This window comes from Staurois parvus, unplaced genomic scaffold (assembly GCF_062004578.1).
Source record: "Staurois parvus isolate SC_StPar_1 unplaced genomic scaffold, SC_StPar_1.0 ptg000469l, whole genome shotgun sequence".
Taxonomy (NCBI): domain Eukaryota; kingdom Metazoa; phylum Chordata; class Amphibia; order Anura; family Ranidae; genus Staurois; species Staurois parvus.
The window spans coordinates 2,325,705-2,344,033 of record NW_028318265.1 but is presented as its reverse complement, the minus strand read 5'-3'; positions in this window follow the sequence as shown (position 1 = coordinate 2,344,033).

The window sequence follows — 18,329 nt, the reverse complement described above, 5'->3', positions numbered from 1 at the left end:
CACCCCTCTGAAGATTGCAGTAATCTATCGGCCTCCTGGACCCGTATCCCGCTTCCTCCACGATTTCTCCACCTGGTTACCCTTCTTCCTCTCCTCAGAGCTACCCCCCATCATCCTTGGAGACTTCAATATCCCTATCAACGTCAATAACCCGGCTACATCCCAACTCCTCCACCTAACCTCTTCTTTTGCACTCACACAGTGTACACAGTCCTCCACTCACTCCGATGGGAACATCCTGGACCTTGTTTTCTCTCATCTCTGCACCCCCCACAACCTCACAAACACCCCTTTCCCTCTCTCTGACCGCAAATTCATTACGTTCTCCATCTCCCCGTCCTTATACACCTCCCCCCCAAACATCAAACCATCACCAGCCGTAACCGCCGCAACCTGAACCCTGCCCCTCTCCACTCTGCAGCTGACCAACTTTATGACAATATCCTTCCACTGTCCTGCCCTGACCTGGCCACTACTGCATATAACAACTCGCTCTCAGCCGCCCTAGACTCCTTAGCACCCCTAACCACACGTAGCATTAGACCCCAACCGCTTCAACCCTGGCAGAACGACCACACCAAGAATCTTAAGTGACGCAGTCGCACGCTGGAGCGATTATGGTGCAAAACCAGAGCCCAACAAGCGATCACCCTATACACAACTGCCTTCCTCACCTACACCTCCTCCCTCCACGCTGCTAAACAAGCCTACTTCGCAACCCTCATCAATACCCTCTCCTCCAGTCCTCGCCAGCTCTTCTCCACTTTTAATTCCCTACTCTCTCCCCCCCCTCCTCCACCCAGTACCTCACTCACCGCCCACGAAATTGCTAACCACTTCCAAAACAAGATCGACACAATTCGTAGGGACATCGCCAATGCTCAAACTTCCACCCCACCTAGCCTCCCTCCCATGATAACCCCCTCAACACTCCCCTCCTCTGACCTCGCAACTGCCCAGCCCCCCGCCCCACCGAACATCCCGCACACTAAAACCCCCCCAACACTCCACTCCTTCGACCTAGCTACCACTGAAGAGGTCACTAAGGTCTTCTCTGAAGCCCGCCTCACCACTTGTTCCCACACAACTCCTACGGTCACCCTCCTCCTCCATCCTATGCTCCCTCACCCACATCTTCAATCTCTCCCTCTCTACTGCGCATTTCCCTCCCCCCTAAAGCACGCGCCCATCACCCCCATACTCAAAAAACCCTCCCTGGACCCCACCGACCTGAAAAACTTTAGACCCATCTCCTTGCTGTCATATACATCCAAACTCCTTGAGCGCTTAGTCTATAATCGCCTAAGCTCCCACCTCAAGACAACAACCTCCTTGATCCCCTACAGTCTGGCTTCCGTCCCCTACACTGCACCGAAACCGCCTTACTCAAACTCACCAACGACCTGCTAACCGCCAAAGCTAATGGCCACTACTCAGTCCTCCTACTCCTCGACCTCTTCGCGGCCTTCGACACAGTTGACCACCCCCCCTCCTTAAAAAACTACACTCCCTCGGCATCAGAGACTCCGCTCTCTCCTGGCTCTCCTCCTATCTATCCCAGCGCTCCTTCAGCGTTACCTATAACGCTGCCACCTCCCCCTCTCTCCCCCTCTCTGTTGGGGTCCCCCAAGGCTCTGTTCTCGGGCCCCTTCTCTTCTCCATCTGCACCTCCTCCCTTGGCCAACTGATACACTCCCAACTACCACCTCCACGCCGATGACACGCAAATCTACCTCTCTACCCCTCGCCTCACCCCTTCAGTCTCTGCCCGAATCACCTGCCTACTGAACGACATATCAGACTGAATGTCACTCCACTTCCTCAAATTAAACCTTTCCAAAACCGAGCTCCTAGTTTTCCCCCCAGCCCGTGCCCCCCCCAACCTCTCCATCACGACCAATAACGCCACCATCAGTCCCACCCCACAAGCCAAAGTTCTAGGTGTCACTCTAGACTCCAATCTATCTTTCCAGCCCCATGTCCAATCGCTGGCAAATTCATGCAGGCTCCACCTCAGCAACATCTCCAAAACACGCTCGTTCCTAACCCCAGACACTACTAAACAACTCATTCACTCCCTCATTATGTCACGACTCGACTACTGCAACTCCTTCCTCACCGGCCTACCTCAACACAGACTCTCCCCGCTTCAGTCTATCCTGAACTCAGCGGCCAGACTCATCCACCTTACCAACTGCTCCGTATCCGCCACCCCCCTCTGTCATTCTCTCCACTGGCTTCCGATTGCCCAACGTATGAAATTCAAACTACTAACACTGACGTACAAATCTATTCATAATACTGCCCCAAACTACCTCACAGACCTGATATCCAAATACCACCAAAAACGTACTCTATGCTCCTCACAAGACATCCTACTCTCCAGTTCCCTGGTCTCCTCCTCCCATGCCCGACTCCAGGACTTCTCCAGGTCTTCCCCCATCCTCTGGAACTCACTACCCCAATCCATCAGACTGTCATCTACCCTCTCACCTTTAGGCGCACCCTGAAAACCCATCTCTTCAGGGAAGCCTACCCAGCCCTCACCTAACAGCTGATCTCCTCCTACCACTCCATCCCCCACAGCCATTTCCTCCTGTACCACTATCCCCTCCCTCCTAGATTGTAAGCTCCAAGGAGCAGGGCCCTCGAACCCCTCGTGTATTGTATTGTATTGTATTGTTACTGTATTGTCTCATGTACTGTCCCCCACTATAATGTACAGCGCTGAGCAAACTTTTTGGCGCTATATAATTCTGTATAATAATAATAATGTTACAGACCCTTCTTAAAGTTCAGATTTGGTACAGCAAACGTTGTGAACAGTGCATGTTTGTGCTAAATCATGTAGTGGAGGCTGTTTTTTTGTGTGTAAAGGGTTAAATGTGAATTGAATCAAATCTAGTGATGAGCACTCTCAGTTTGCTGGTGCATAGATTGTTCACTCACAAGCTGAAATAGTGGTTATGAATTGAGACTGTTGTCATCACAACAACCTCTGCAGAATACATATTTCTACAAAGGTTTCTTATAATATGGTTTTATTCAATATTTTCATTGAACAAATCAATTGTAACAAAGAACATGACAAAAAAGTTATTACAAATACAGATAAATGGCAGGCTGCTACATTTTTTGCAGAAGCTTGCATTCTAGATACAATTAGTAAAGCAGTACATACTAGATAAGTTGCTTGGAGGTTTGAGGGTCTATGGTAAGGTTACAATTGGGTTTAATTAGGTAATTTTGGAGTTCAGAGTAAAGCTGGGCATACATGTAAAGAAACTGATCAATCCCTCACTAAACAGGGTGAATAAAGGGATCTTTGTAGGAGACCACGTAGACTGTTTAGTCCATAACTTTTGTTTGGGGTGCTAGGGTAGAAAGGGAACATAAGTGTGGGAAGTGAAAAGGAAAGGGATGCTCTCTCAGAGGTGGGAAAGTGAGGAAAATAAGAGAGAGAAAAAAAGGGGGTCGGGGGTGGGGATGTTGGTACCAAACAGGAGGAGGGGGCAACCAGGGAAAGCAAGCCAGGAAGGGGTTCACTTCAGTACAAAAGCCAGTAGACAGGGTAGTCATAGAGAGTTCAGATAGTTAAAGGGTGGACATTACAGGTGGTTGGGAAGAACTTTTCAACCCAAGGGGACCAAACCTGGTTATACTTTTCAAGCTTGTCATCATGTGTAGTGGATAGGTTTTTGAAGAACGTTGTCTTTGAAACCCTATTTTTAAAGTCTCCAAAAGGCAGTGAGGGAGTCTTCCATGCTTTCACAATGGCTCTTTTTGGCAGCAGTAAACATATGAGTGACCAGCTTATATTGGCTGCTACAGTCAGCAGGTGGCATTCAGAGGAAAGCTTCTTCATGAGTAGGTTTTTGCCTGAGACTGTGTTGATCATGCCATATACCCTTAGCCAGAACACCTGTGCCTAAGGGCAGTTTATACTATACAGTGCTACTAAATGGTTAGCACTTCCGCCTGGCAGCACTAGGGTTGCTGGTTCAAATCCCAACCACAGCACCACCTGTCTGGATTTTGCATGCTGGTAGGTTAATTGGGTCCTGTCTAAATTGGCCCTAGTATATTGGCCTCCCCTCTGATGATGTGCAGGAGCACGAAAGGCCTTAGGAGGAGCCAGCAGAGCGTGACATTTTAGCTGCCTGGAGCCACGAGGAGGCCCTGGCGGCCATCTTACTTCTGGGTCAGTCACACTTTACTTGTATCATTCACTGCTTGAGTGTCTCTGCCCTGTTTTATCAACCTATTTTTGGAATAAACTTCTTTGATTTTACTTACTACACTATGAGGTGTTTTTTGGCTCCCATTTGGAGCTATTCATTTTAGGACATCCAATTACTCATCTTGACCACCGGAGGGAGTTCCTTATTCATTATTCACCCAGTCTAAAGGGGATCCCTGGATCTGGAGGCTGTTCATTACACCAAGATCATCTGCTCCCGGATGGTTATCCATCATCCTCGATTGACAAGGGATTTCCAGGGGTCATACTACACATGCGCTTTTTTATAGCGCGTCCGGTGAGTGCACAATTTTACCGTTTGATCCTGGCTTTTATAGCTTCCATGCAAGATCCTGCAATAACCTGCTTGGACATTTTCTTCATTATTTACTATTTATTTGATATTACTGGTCATTCTCTCTGTTTAATATATATCACATTGTGTTCCGGATTATCTGAGACATATATGTGGTTATAGATCTTGTATTCATTAGCGCCGCACTTTTTTATTTTTGTATGAATGCGAGTTAGGGACTTTAGAATGTACACCCCTTGAGGGTTAGGGACTGATGTGAATGTACAATATACAGTTGCAAGAAAAAGTATGTGAACCCCTTGGGATTACGTGGAGTTTTGCATGAATTGGGCATAAAATGTACTCTGAACGTCATCTAAGTCACAACAATAGAAGAACACAGTCTGCTGAACATAATACTACACAAACATTAGATGTTGCCATGGTTTAATTGCACATAACATGTAAACATTCACAGTGCAGGGAGGAAAAAGTATGTGAACCTTTGGACTTAATAACTGGTTGACCCTCCTTTGGCAGCAGTAACCTCAACCAAACGTTTCCTGTAGTTGCAGATCAGACCTGCACAACAATCTGGAGTAATTTTGGACCACTCCTCTTCACAAAACTGTTTCAGTGTAGCAATATTCTTGGGATGTCTGGTGTGAATCGCTCTCTTAAGGTCATGCCACAGCATTTCAATCGGGTTGAGGTCAGGACTCTGACTGGGCCACTCCAGAATGTTAAAAAACAGTACTGCCCCAATGTAGCTGGTGAGCATTTGTGAAGTAGACAGGAGCTATGCTGCATAGGGATAGTATGATTAGCCCTAAAGAAAGGTTCCTGACAAAGAGATGCAGAATAGTGACATTGCTGCTGGATACACTATCACTGAGACTCTAGAGCTGTGACATAGATCTGGTCATTGGTCTTCTAAGTGCCGCTTATACCACTCCCCTGCACCACTCCACTACGCAGATGCTTCTCCGGTAACATAAGCCAGGTTCGGTGATAACTTTAGTATTGGAACTACTCCAATATGCAGCTAACAATGCTCAAAGGCTGTGCACCTGTGTTACCTGTGATATTGAGACTCTGACATCTGGTATTACTTTGGGATGGTGAAGATAGCACCTTGCTGCTGTTCTTCAAGTGTAAGTTGTTATTTCCATTGAACCTGTCACGTACCTGATGGGAGACTGAAATGTCGAGGTCGGCATCAATTGTGTCGCTAGCCCTGACCCCACTGGAGTTGGAACAGAGGGAGTCTTGGGACCAGGGGGACAAGAGCACCAGTAGTTGTTGTTTGCAGCTCTTGCAGATGACGACCTTGGAAGACTGATGATCTTCTGTTTCAGGCACAGTAGTAACAAGCAGAGCGGGTCTTGTAGATTGCCAGGTGTGCACCAGAGCAAGGCAGGTAGTGAGGGTAAGAGACAGGAGCAGTGTCATAGGAATAGCCAGGGTCATCAACAGGCGGACAGCACGGTACAGAATCAGAAGCAAGCCAAGGTCAGGAGCAGAGCCGAAGTCAGGAACCAGTATCAATCAGGAGAGCAATCAGAGTCAGGTCAGGAACAAGCCAGGTCAGCAACAAAGGAATCACACAGGAACAAGCAGGACACGGGGGAGCTGAAGACCAGTCAGCACCTAACATGGGCAGAGGCACCATCTGTCTGGCGCCAATCTTCGCCGTGTGTGTGCGCAATCGTGCATTTCCGCACGCATGCACACAACCGACCACGCTTCTCCGGACGTTTCTATGTGCATTCGCATTTCTATTCACAATTCGTCTCACCGGAAATCCCTTACAGAACCAAATAATAACTGTACCATTTTCCATGTTCTCCATGTGCCTTTTCTCCCTCTTGAGTTAATTGGGTACCAGTCAATTGGCCCCATCTACAGACCTTCCTAGGTAACTGCCATGTGATGTTGAGCCTCCACGAAAGAACTGAAATTCAATGAATGAAAAAGATGGGCTGGGGACAGTAAAAGCTGGAGAGGAAAGAGCTGGATAATGCTGGATGTCAACCAGCTAGGAAATGAGGTGGGCTGTATCTGATTTGAGAAGCTCACAGTGTGCAGTGAAATCAGAGAAAGCAATTTCAGTACAGGAGAGGAGCCTGTACCACTGTGCAAGTCTAAAGAGAGTGCCGGAGTTCAGCTTTAAATATGCAACTTTCCCAACAATTTGTTGGGAAACAATGTTTACTTTTCCTCACATGTAGAATTTTCACTATTGTCATTCAAAATCAATTTCATTTTCCCAATCTGTACAGACATTGCAGTTTTTAGTATCTATATTTGTTCTAATAAGTACATTGTGTGCTGAGTACTAGCAGAATGTTATGTATACAACGTAGCAATAAGAGCGTTACATCATTATCTAGGTGGGGGTGAATGGAGTATTCAAGGCCACCATGTCATTGTCTATATAGCTATACATCCTATTAAAAGACAAGAGTTCTGTTTCACAACTCGTATGCTAAGACCGACAAAAAAGAAACACAAAACAATTATTTCAACAAATAGACACAACTTACCGAGCCCGGCGCGGGGGCCACTCTGACATATTTTAGATCTACGTGACTTAGATGAAGCGGTGTAATATCACCCTATAAATTGGCTGTAATTCCCAGAAAACATGAGCGTGGCTGGCTGCCCTTGAGAAAATCACACATAATGTAACGCACGTAATTGAAAAGTGACCTTCACCTTACTACAAAATGAGCATTCGCTCGCCGCTGTGACAGGCACATTTCATTAAAGCATAGAAAATATGAAGAGAGGCTTAAAAAAAGAAAAATTCATTTTATACGGCAGTTTATTAAAAAAAAAACCCCTGTGTTTTGTAAACGTGATGATTCAGAGCACAAATGAAAAGAATAACATTTGGAAAGTCGAGTAAATGTTTCACTATCACAAGACTTATTACAATCGGAGGCCAAATCTTTTGTTTCCTGGAAAAACAAGAAAACGTCAATAGAGCATATGGCCATATGGCAAAAACATAAGCTGACCACACACAGTAGAATTTCTCCACTAAAAAAAGTTCACCTCTCCACTCTGGGAATCGCAAAATTGCTGCACCTTCTCCCCAGGTGTCATACATAGAATAAAACAAAAAAGAAAATCTTTTACATATTACAGGGGTGATGACTGAAACATTTGCTCTTTTTATTTTTTTTCTATGTATAATAAAGACATAAACTGGGCTTGACTTTTTATTGTGGCACCCTCTCTGGTCTCATGCAGTTGTACTCATAAATGGTGGGAGCTCTTCATAACGGGCACTGCAGGCATGGAGAGCCAGGAACTAAGTGCAGGGATGGTGGGGACCTCTCATAATGGGCACAGCAGATGTACAAACCTGGGAACTTGGTGCAGAGATGGAAGGAACTCTTCATAATGGGCACAGAATGTGTGCAGACCCAGGAACTCAGTACATGGATGGTGAGAAACCTTCATAATGGTTACAGAAGACCTGGAAGTTTAGTGCAAGAATCTCACCATTGCTTGGATGGAAGAAACCAAAGGTGATTAACCTCTGCAGCATCCACCAAGCAATGAAATATTAATTTTAGGCGGACTGACCCTTTAACTTGATAGCTGCTATATGATTGGTTCATTTAGATAACGCAATTTATTCCAGCCTTTCCGAAGTACCCCAGTTAGTGTTGACATCATAAATGTGTATTTTTTTAAATATATTGTGTTTAATGTGTCAGGGTACAGGTGGTGTATTAGTCATTTTATTGTGCTTATCGAGTGGCGTTGCCACAGAAAAAAAAGACAATTTGCCAGTCCGTTATTTGTCATTTCTGAGATGCAGAAAGGTTAATTGCATGTTAAGTGGCAGCGTCACATCTGAAATTTATAAAATAATGTAACTCCATGAGGAATCCATTTCATTAAACATCCCCGGGATTATTTTTTTGTATTTGATTCAGCGTAGGGTGAGCCGTTCTAAGGACCATCGTATTTTTCCCTCTGTATAAATGCCTAATAATTCTGAGAATTGTCTTAATTGATGAGATTGGAAATAAAACAAAGTATTTTGTCATTTAATGTATAGCCTGTTATGAAGCTTTTATGTGTTCAGGTAAATGTATCCCACATGTAATAAATCCACTTTGATAAATATCTATCACATTCATTTAATTGTATCTCTCCCTGGAGTTGCAAGAGCTGAGAAGGAATACAGCAATATCCAAGTATATGGAAATGAAGATGTTCATATGATAGTAATCTCACTGCTGAGAGGGAAGACAGACTTTAGTTTTAAACACTGAGAGCCCATTCACACTTGTGTGACTTGTCATGCGACTTTGGGGTCCAAAGTCACATGACAAGTCGCACCCCATGTTTCCCAATGAGTACCATTCATATCTGTGTGAATACAAGTCGCAGCGACTTGAAACTAGTTCCTGCACTACTTTGGTCAGACTTTCATGTGACTTGAGGACCATAGACCTCAATGTAAACCCCCCCAAAGTCACATGAAAGTGCACATGAATGATTTGCATGCGGCTTGTGTGCGACTTTGTAAAGCACAAACAATCATCCTTGATCAAGGCCAAAGTTGCAACCAAAAGAACAAACAGAAGGGTGCAAATGCCTAGTGCATTACCAACGATTGATTGTCCACAAAACATAGATGCCAAATGGATACTCACAGAGGTGGAAAGTAAACTGCATTAAAAAACACAAGATGCCACAGCAAGGGGAATTGTGTGTGTCCATGCAATTTTCACAAGACAAGTTGAGGAGGGCAGCATCTATTACACATTCCTGCCGAAGTTCATGATCCGTTGTATATCATACATCGTTTATAGTCATCTTCCTCTTCAGTAGACCTCTGAGTTTTTCAAAGTCACACCAAAGTTGCACTCCTCCAAAGTCTCATCAAAGTTGCATCTAAATCGCATTGTAAAGTCATAGTAAAAATTGCAAAATGTTGAAGTCGCACAAGTGTGAATGGAGTAACCATATAATTGTAACAAACATTTAGGAGATATATGTGTATTTCTCAGTGGAAGCAGATACAGAGACAACACCTCCTGTACTCTAGGGCTCAAATCAGGGGTGGAGGAATCGAGGAACCTCAAAACAATTCCACCAGTACATGGAAGGTTGTGCAGCTCTACAACAAGGCTAGGGAAGCCCGATTGATACTGTGAAGAGAAGCAAAAAGAAAGAGCGCACCAACCTTGAGCATTACCTCAGTAATTCAGTGATTTTATTAAATAAAATATATATACTCACAAACAAGGAAGTAAAACAAGCATTACAGATCCTCAAAGGAACGAGGGAGTGTAGAGCCAGTGTGAGTCACGTCACAAGGGTAGACTCTCAAAGTGAGGCTGAAGCGTTTCGAAGGGGGACCCTTCTTCGAAAAGCTTCAGCCTCACTTTGAGAGTCTACCCTTGTGGCGTGACTCACACTGGCTCTACACTCCCTCGTTCCTTTGAGGATCTGTAATGCTTGTTTTACTTCTTTTGTGAGTATATATATTTGATTTAATAAAATCACTGAATTACTGAGGTAATGCGCAAGGTTGGTGCGCTCTGTAATTCTCAGTATCTGATCTTATTCTGTATGTATGGACTCTGCATAGTACCACTTCTCTTGCCCCCAATGTCTGTGAATTTAAAGTTGAACTTCATATAGATATAAAAGACACAAATAATGAAGCTCTGTATTTAAAAATACATAGCACATATACTATATATATTTCAATGGAAATAATAATGTACATAGCTGAATGTGACATGCTGACATTTTGCATTCCCTGTACAGCAGATCTCAGACTTGTACAGGGAGAAGCAGTTGTACATAAAGATGACTTTTTCTTCAGGTGTGACCCAACTTCCTTGTGGTAAAGCGGACCTGTCATCAGGTATATTTTAATGATACATGCAGCATACTGAGTAATGTCTGATACTTCCAGGTATTTATTACCTATCACAGACTTCGCAGTATTACCCTTGACAATGCCTTCATCTGCTTCTTTCCTAAAGAACAAAGCCATCTTGGTTCAGACATCATTTAGGGTCATCATCTGTGACAGTTACCCTTCAAGACTCACTGTGTGCAGAGATATTCCAACCTGTGGGACAACAATCTAGGCACCAGCAGACTGAGAGTGATCATCACTGGGGCAGGTTGACAGAGAAGTTATCCCTTTACATACACATGGTAGCCACCACTGTGATGGACTCCCTGACACACTGATTGGGTATCTCTACCAAATTTCAGCTTCCTCCAGTCTGGAACCAGAATATAGCAAGTTTACCCCAAGCATCAGACAGGACAGTAAAACAAGGACTGACTTTATTAACATACAGCACAGCATTTATACTCAAAAACCTTCCTCCTAGATAGGTATGGCCTAGTAAGTGCCAGGAGAAAATTACATTACATAAACAAATAAACAATTAAACACAAGAAAACAATGGATTTCTTCCCTGCACCTAGGAATCTGGACTCTGGAGATGATTAAACAAAGTGAGACCTAATTACTGCAAACAATAGTTGATGTCAGGAAACCTGTAACATAATTCACCCCCTGCACATAACACATCACCCCCAAGTCATGGTAGTTTCCATGACATTTCACCCCCCCCCCCCCCCCAAAGCTAGACTAAGTAGGTCCCAGACTCCCAACTGGCTTGGACCTGCATTAGTTGGGCAGTACGAATCCACATAAACTTCACGTGATCTCGTGCCTTGGGCACTGGGGAGAAGCAAAGACAACTGCTTCTTCCTGAGGTGTAGCTGTAGGTGTGGGGCAGATGTTGTGGACACTATGTCTGGTTGCAAACACTTCAGCTGGGAGGTCTTTACAGTTCCAGAGCTCTGTCTGCTGTCGGGGAGAGGGGCTGATTGCCTCCACTCCATCGAGCCGTGGAGGCACTGTAGGTGCTAGGCAGAGGCCAGTGGCACTCTGCCCTATTGCCAGCACTTCATCTGGGAATAAGAGCTTCACTGCATTAGCCTGTCACTGAGGAGACGGACCACCTGCCCCGGCTCCCGGGAGCTCAAGAGTTGTTGCCGGTGGTGGACAGAGGTTGGTGGCACTCTGCCCTGATGCCAGTGCTTCTGTTGGGGACCACACATCCTTTGCTCTGGCTAGATGTTGGGGTGGCAGGATGACTTTCTCTTTTTTACGAGACTGAACTGCCGCTGGAGAGGGAGAACAACCACCTCCTTTTCCTGGTCCTTGGCCTGCTGCTGCGGAGTGGGAATGGTTTCCTCCCCTCCCTACATCTCAGACTGCTACTGAGGAGTGAGGACAGCTTCCTCCTCTCCCTGTACAGCAGATTACCACTGGGGAGTGAGGATGACCACCTCCTGTCCCTGCTGCTTCAGAATTGCTGTAGATCCAGGACATGGGCTGGCAGCACACGGGCCCAGTGCCAGAGCATTGGCAAGTGACTCATAATCCATAACATCTATGGATGCTATGACATACTGTTGAGCTTTTTCAAACAGTCTATTGTACGCTCACCAGCCACTTTATTAGGTACACGTTGATAGTACTGGGTTAGACCCCCTTTTGTCTTCAGAACTGCCTTAATTCTTCGTGGCATAGATTCAACAAGGTGTTGGAAATATTCCTCAGAGATTTTGGTCCATATTGACATGAGTTACTGTTGCTTTTCTATCATCTCAAACCAGTCTGCCCATTCTCCTCTGACCTATGACATCAACAAAGCATTTTCGTCCACACAATCACAGCTCACTGGATATTTTCTCTTTTTCAGACCATTCTCTGTAAACCTTAGAATGGTTGTGCGTGAAAATACAAGTAGATCTACAGTTTTTGAAATACTCAGACCAGCCCATCTGGCACGAACAACCATGCCACATTCAAAGTCACTTAAATCCTCTTTATTCCCCATTCTGAAGCTCAGTGTGAACTTCATCAAGTTGTCTTCACCACGTCTAGATGCCTAAATGCACTGAGTTGCTGCCATGTGATTGGCTGATTAGCTATTTGTGTTACCAAGCTGAACAGGTGTACCTAAAATAGTGGCCGGTGAGTGTACAGTATATGCTTGCTCAAACTCCCATTCTTGTGTGACTATAAAGTCCAAGTCACTATTCAATCTGCGCTCATTGGTAAGTTTCAACTCCCTAAAATCTTGGATGTCCTCTCATCTCCACTCTGCTGCACTACCAGACTGTGGGTCCTCCTGAGGCACCTCAAATATAAATCCTGGGAAGCCAAAGTCATAGCCTTCTATGGGATTTCTGTTCCCCAGCCACAGACACAATTGGGTGGCATACCACTGCAGCGCCCAATACCCATCAGCCAGCATTAGTTCTGTCTTAACCATCTTATCTAGCTCCATCAGCCATTCCTCCCAAGAATACTCTTCTACGAACAGTGTACGCAAGTCCAGCTGCACCCAGTATTGATCCATGATCCATAACAGTCTTGCTCCACTTAGAGAGCTTCCCTGCAGAGCTCCTGGCAGAGTGCATCTCTCAATTTCAGCATCTCCTGGGCAGAGCCAAGATCTCCAGCCTGGGCGAATGTCTTTTGCAATCGCCACTTTAACTCCACTTCCTTGGCTTCTGGAACACTTCATTGATATCACCCAACACTAGCAGTCTGGACTCTGGAGGTGATTAAACAAAATGAGAGCTTATCAGCTAAACCTAATTACAGCAAACAATAGCTGATGCCAGGAAGCCTGTAACAGAACATAAAGTTTCTTAACCCAACATACAATTAGGTCCATATATATTTGGACACAGGCACAATTTTAGTTTTTTCAGGTATTTACCAAACTATATTCAAGCTATACTTATACAATGAATATGGGCTGAAAGTGCACACTTTCAGGTTTAATTTGAGGGTACGTACATCCAAATGGGAGGAAGGGTTTAGGAATTACAGCTCTGAGGAGTAGCCACCCCCCCCCCCTTTTTCAAGAGAGCAAAAGTAATTGGACAATTGAATCAAAAGCTGTTTCATGGCCAGGTGTGGGCTACTCCTTCATTATTTCTTCATCAGTTAAGCAGGTAAACAGTCTGGAGTTGATTCTAAGTGTGGTATTTGCATTTGGAATCTATTGCTGTGAACTTACATCATGTGTTCAAAGGAGATGTCCATGCAAGTGAAACAGGCCATTGTAAGGTTTCAAAAATGAAATAAATCCAGAGAGATAACATCAATATTACGAGTGGCCAAATCAACAGTTTGGTACATTCTGAGAAAAGAACGCACTGGTGAGCTCAGCAACATAAAAAGGGATGGACATCCACGGAAGACAACAGTGGTGGATGATCACTGGATCCTCTCTATGGTAAAGAAAAACTCATTCACAACATCCAGACAAGTGAAGGACACTCTCCAGGAGGTGGGAGTATCATTATCAAAGTCTACAATCAAGAGAAGACTTCACAAGAGCAAACACAGAGGGTTCACCACAAGGTGCAAACTATTCATAAGCCTGAAGAATAGAAAAGTCAGATTAGACTTTGCCAAAAAACATCTAAAAAAGCCAGACCAGTTCTGGAAAATCATTCTTTGGACGGATTAATTCTGCAGTGTTTAGAGATATACTGTCAGCCCAGATTCAGCCAAATGCAGCAAAGTTGATTGGAAAGCATTTCACAGTACAGATGGACAATGATCCAAAACACACTGTAGAAGCAACCCAGGAGCTTTTAAAGGTAAAGAAGTGGAATATTCTGCAATGGCCGAGTCAATCACCTGATCCCAACCTAATTGAGAATGCATTTTGCTTGCTGAAGGCAAAAGTAAAGGCAGACAGACCCAAAAACAAAGAACAACTGAAGACAGCTGCAATTAGAGCCTGGCAAAGCATCAGAAAGGAGGAAACCCAGTCTTTGGTAATGACTAGAGATGAGCGAATTATTCAAAAATTCGATTCGGCTGATTCGCCGAATTTGCGGAATAAATTCGATTCGATGCGAATTTATTCGCTGCGAATTTAACTTATTAAAAGGGTTTCTAGGCTTCAGAGAGCCTTTATATTAGTGCAGAACACTGTACCTTTAATTTAAATGCCCTTGGAGTCTGCTGGGGAAGAGAAATAATACTGTCAGTCAGTATGACATGCAGATGAGTGCCGTCGATCTTAGAATCACCGCACACTTCACTCATTTGGGCAGTCACGGGGCACGACGAAGAAGATGAAGAAGAAGATGAAGAAGAAGAAGAAGATGAAGAAGAAGATGAAGAAGAAGAAGAAGAAGATGAAGAAGAAGATGAAGAAGAAGATGAAGAAGATGAAGAAGAAGAAGATGAAGAAGAAGATGATGAAGAAGATGATGATGAAGAAGATGATGAAGAAGAAGAAGATGAAGAAGAAGAAGAAGAAGATGAAGAAGAAGAAGAAGAAAATGAAGAAGAAGAAGATGAAGAAGAAGAAGAAGAAGATGAAGAAGAAGAAGATGAAGAAGAAGAAGAGGATGAAGAAGAGGATGAGGATGAAGAAGAAGAAGAAGAAGAAGATGATGAGGATGAAGAAGAAGAAGAAGAAGAAGATGATGAAGAAGAAGATGATGAAGAAGAAGAAGATGAAGAAGAAGAAGAAGAAGATGAAGATGAAGATGAAGAAGAAGAAGAAGAAGATGAAGAAGAAGAAGATGAAGAAGAAGAAGAAGAAGAAGAAGAGGATGAGGATGAAGAAGAAGAGGATGAGGATGAAGAAGAAGAAGTAGGATGAAAATAAGAAGAATTCCATTCCAGCAAAAAGTGTACCTGCAGAGAGCTCCGCTATTTCTGACAGTTCTCTGACGGTTCCTTCACATTTACAGCGGTTGAAACATTGTATCTATTTGTTTCCATTTAGGATACAGATGTTTTTATTCGGAAACAAATAGATACAATGTTTAAACCGCTGTAAATGTGAAGGAACTGTCAGAGAACTGTCAGAAATAGCGGAGCTCTCTGCAGATACACTTTTTGCTGGAATGGAATTCTTTTTATTTTCATCCTACTTCTTCTTCTTCTTCTTCTTCTTCTTCATCCTCATCCTCTTCTTCTTCTTCTTCTTCTTCATCCTCATCCTCTTCTTCTTCTTCATCCTCATCCTCTTCTTCTTCTTCTGAGGATGAGGATGAAGAAGAAGAAGAAGAAGAGGATGAGGATGAAGAAGCAGAAGAAGAAGAGGATGAGGATGAAGAAGAAGAAGAAGAAGAAGTAGGATGAAAATAAGAAGAATTCCATTCCAGCAAAAAGTGTATCTGCAGAGAGCTCCGCTATTTCTGACAGTTCTCTGACAGTTCCTTCACATTTACAGCGGTTGAAACATTGTATCTATTTGTTTCCGAATAAAAACATCTGTATCCTAAATGGAAACAAATAGATACAATGTTTCAACCGCTGTAAATGTGAAGGAACTGTCAGAGAACTGTCAGAAATAGCGGAGCTCTCTGCAGGGACACTTTTTGCCGGCTGTAGAAGGGATGAAAATCGGCCGATCGGGAAAAATTTGATTCGTGCATCCGAAGTTTGCTAATTTTCGGATTCGATGCGAATCAAATTTTTCCTAATATTCGAAACGAATTCCACTTCGCCAAGTTCGATTCGCTCATCTCTAGTAATGACCATGGGTTCTAGACTTCCGGAAGTCATTGCCAGTAAAGGATTCTCAACAAAATATTAAAAATAAACATTTTATTTATGATTATATTCATTTGTCCAATTACATTTGAACCCCTGAAAATATAGGGACTGTGTATAAAAATGGTTGCAGTTCCTAACATTTGTACTTGATTTTTATGTTCAACCCCTTGAATTAAAGCCAAAAGTCTACACTTCAAATTAATTTGGATTGTTTTGTTTTAATTTATTCTGGTGGCATACAGAGCCAAAAGTAAGAAAATTGTGCCTGCGTCCAAATATATATGGACCTAACTGTATGCTGGAATTTATCCCTGCACATAACACATCGCTACAGGATAACAGTTCCACTATGGACAGTATGCCAAGGGGTCCCAGAAACAGTCCCTCCAGCCCTAATTGCATGGAAAGGGTAGTTGGTATAATTCACGGCCATCCAGGTACTCAGGGAAGTGATATAGCCCTCTTGAGAAAAGGTTCCTTGTAACCCCTAGAGGGAGGGATTCCTTAGTCCTGGGTCCATAGTCAGTGGGAAGGAGGCTGGCCCCAAGGCCTCTCCAGGAGCCCAAGTCATGGTGGTTTCAATGACGGCCACCAAGTATTTTCAATGGTAACACACACACATCATTCACAGCGACCACTCTTCTAAATTTGGGCTTTAAAAAGATATCTTCATCACTTGCTTCCAGACAGGAATGTAACAGAATTCAAACTATAAAAGCTTCTTCTAATTTCTAGTTAGAACATTTAGAGATTCAGTTTAACAATTTTTAAAGAAGAACTCCGGGATAGGCAAAAAAACACCCATTAGTACATCCCCTACACAAAACACTAAATAGTTAATAAAATTTAGAAAATCCTTACCATTTAGGAGAAAAGTCTAACTGAATTTTCATGACCTCATCTTTGTAATTCAAAAGATAACAGCATCTGCCAAGCAGGAGATGTAACAGCAGGGATTTCGTCATATATTCTCCTCCCTCTCTGCAGTAAAAGGAAACTACAGTTCCCATCAATCACAGGGAATTATCGTGAATGTGAGCGGGTACACTGTACATGTTGAATGAGACTGAGAGTCTCGGTCCGCCCACTACTGCAAGTGGGGTTGAACTACATCAATGCTTCCTGGAGAAAGAACTACAGATGCGATGTGTCAAGTCCAGTGGCTGGGGGAATAGGAGGCATAGCAGCCACTGGTCTCACCAACAAGAAACCAAAAAGAACTAACGGTTTGATTTGAAAATGAAGAGGCTATTTCAGAGCAACTACTGAGTGGACCAAAAAATGGATGACATATTCAGTGAAGGTAGGAAATCGGCAACAAGGAAATGTAAAGAAGTTTTTGCCCGGAGTTCTGCTTTAATTATCGGTAAATGAAAAAGAAAAGACAAACACTGTAGGGATAATTTACAGAAAATATATTAGCAAACAGACATATACAACAATGAAATAGTGTTAAAAGTGAAACATTGGCGGCACAGTGGCTTAATGGTTAGCAGGTCTGCCTTGCAGTAAATGGGTCATGGGTTTGATTCCTGACCATGGCACCTCCTGCATGTAGTTTGCATGTTTTCCCTGTGCTTGTGTGGGTTTCCTCCAGGTACTCCGGTTTCCTGCCACACTCCAAAGACATGCTGGTAGGTGAATTGGCTCCTGTCTAAATTGGCCCTAGTATGTGTATGTATGAATGTGAGTTAGGGACCTTAGATTGTAGTACACCCCTTGAGGATTAGGGACTGATATGAATGTACAATATATATGTAAAGTGCTGTGTAAATTGACAGTGCTATATAAGTACCTGAAATAAATAAACATAATTAGCCTAGTCATTGATTCAGTGCAGAGTTTGGATCACTTGCAGAGTATATTCTGTGTGATATAACAGAGCCACTGGCTCTCAGAAAATGATTTAAATGTCTCTAGTAGTTTGAATCATAAAATGAGAGCCCCAGCTGCCCAATGCAGCCAGTGTTTCTTGTTCCTGGAGAGAGTACCACCACGCTAAATCCACCTGTCAAAAGGTTACAGGTCTAGGTGTGGTATAGGCATGTTGGAGAGTGTTTTGTTATGCTTTTATTACATCTTTAATGAGTATTTTGTTATGTTTTTATTACATCTGTAGTGACAACTTTACTGGGCACATCTATATATCTAAAGTATATGACAAGGTTTCACAATTTAACAAC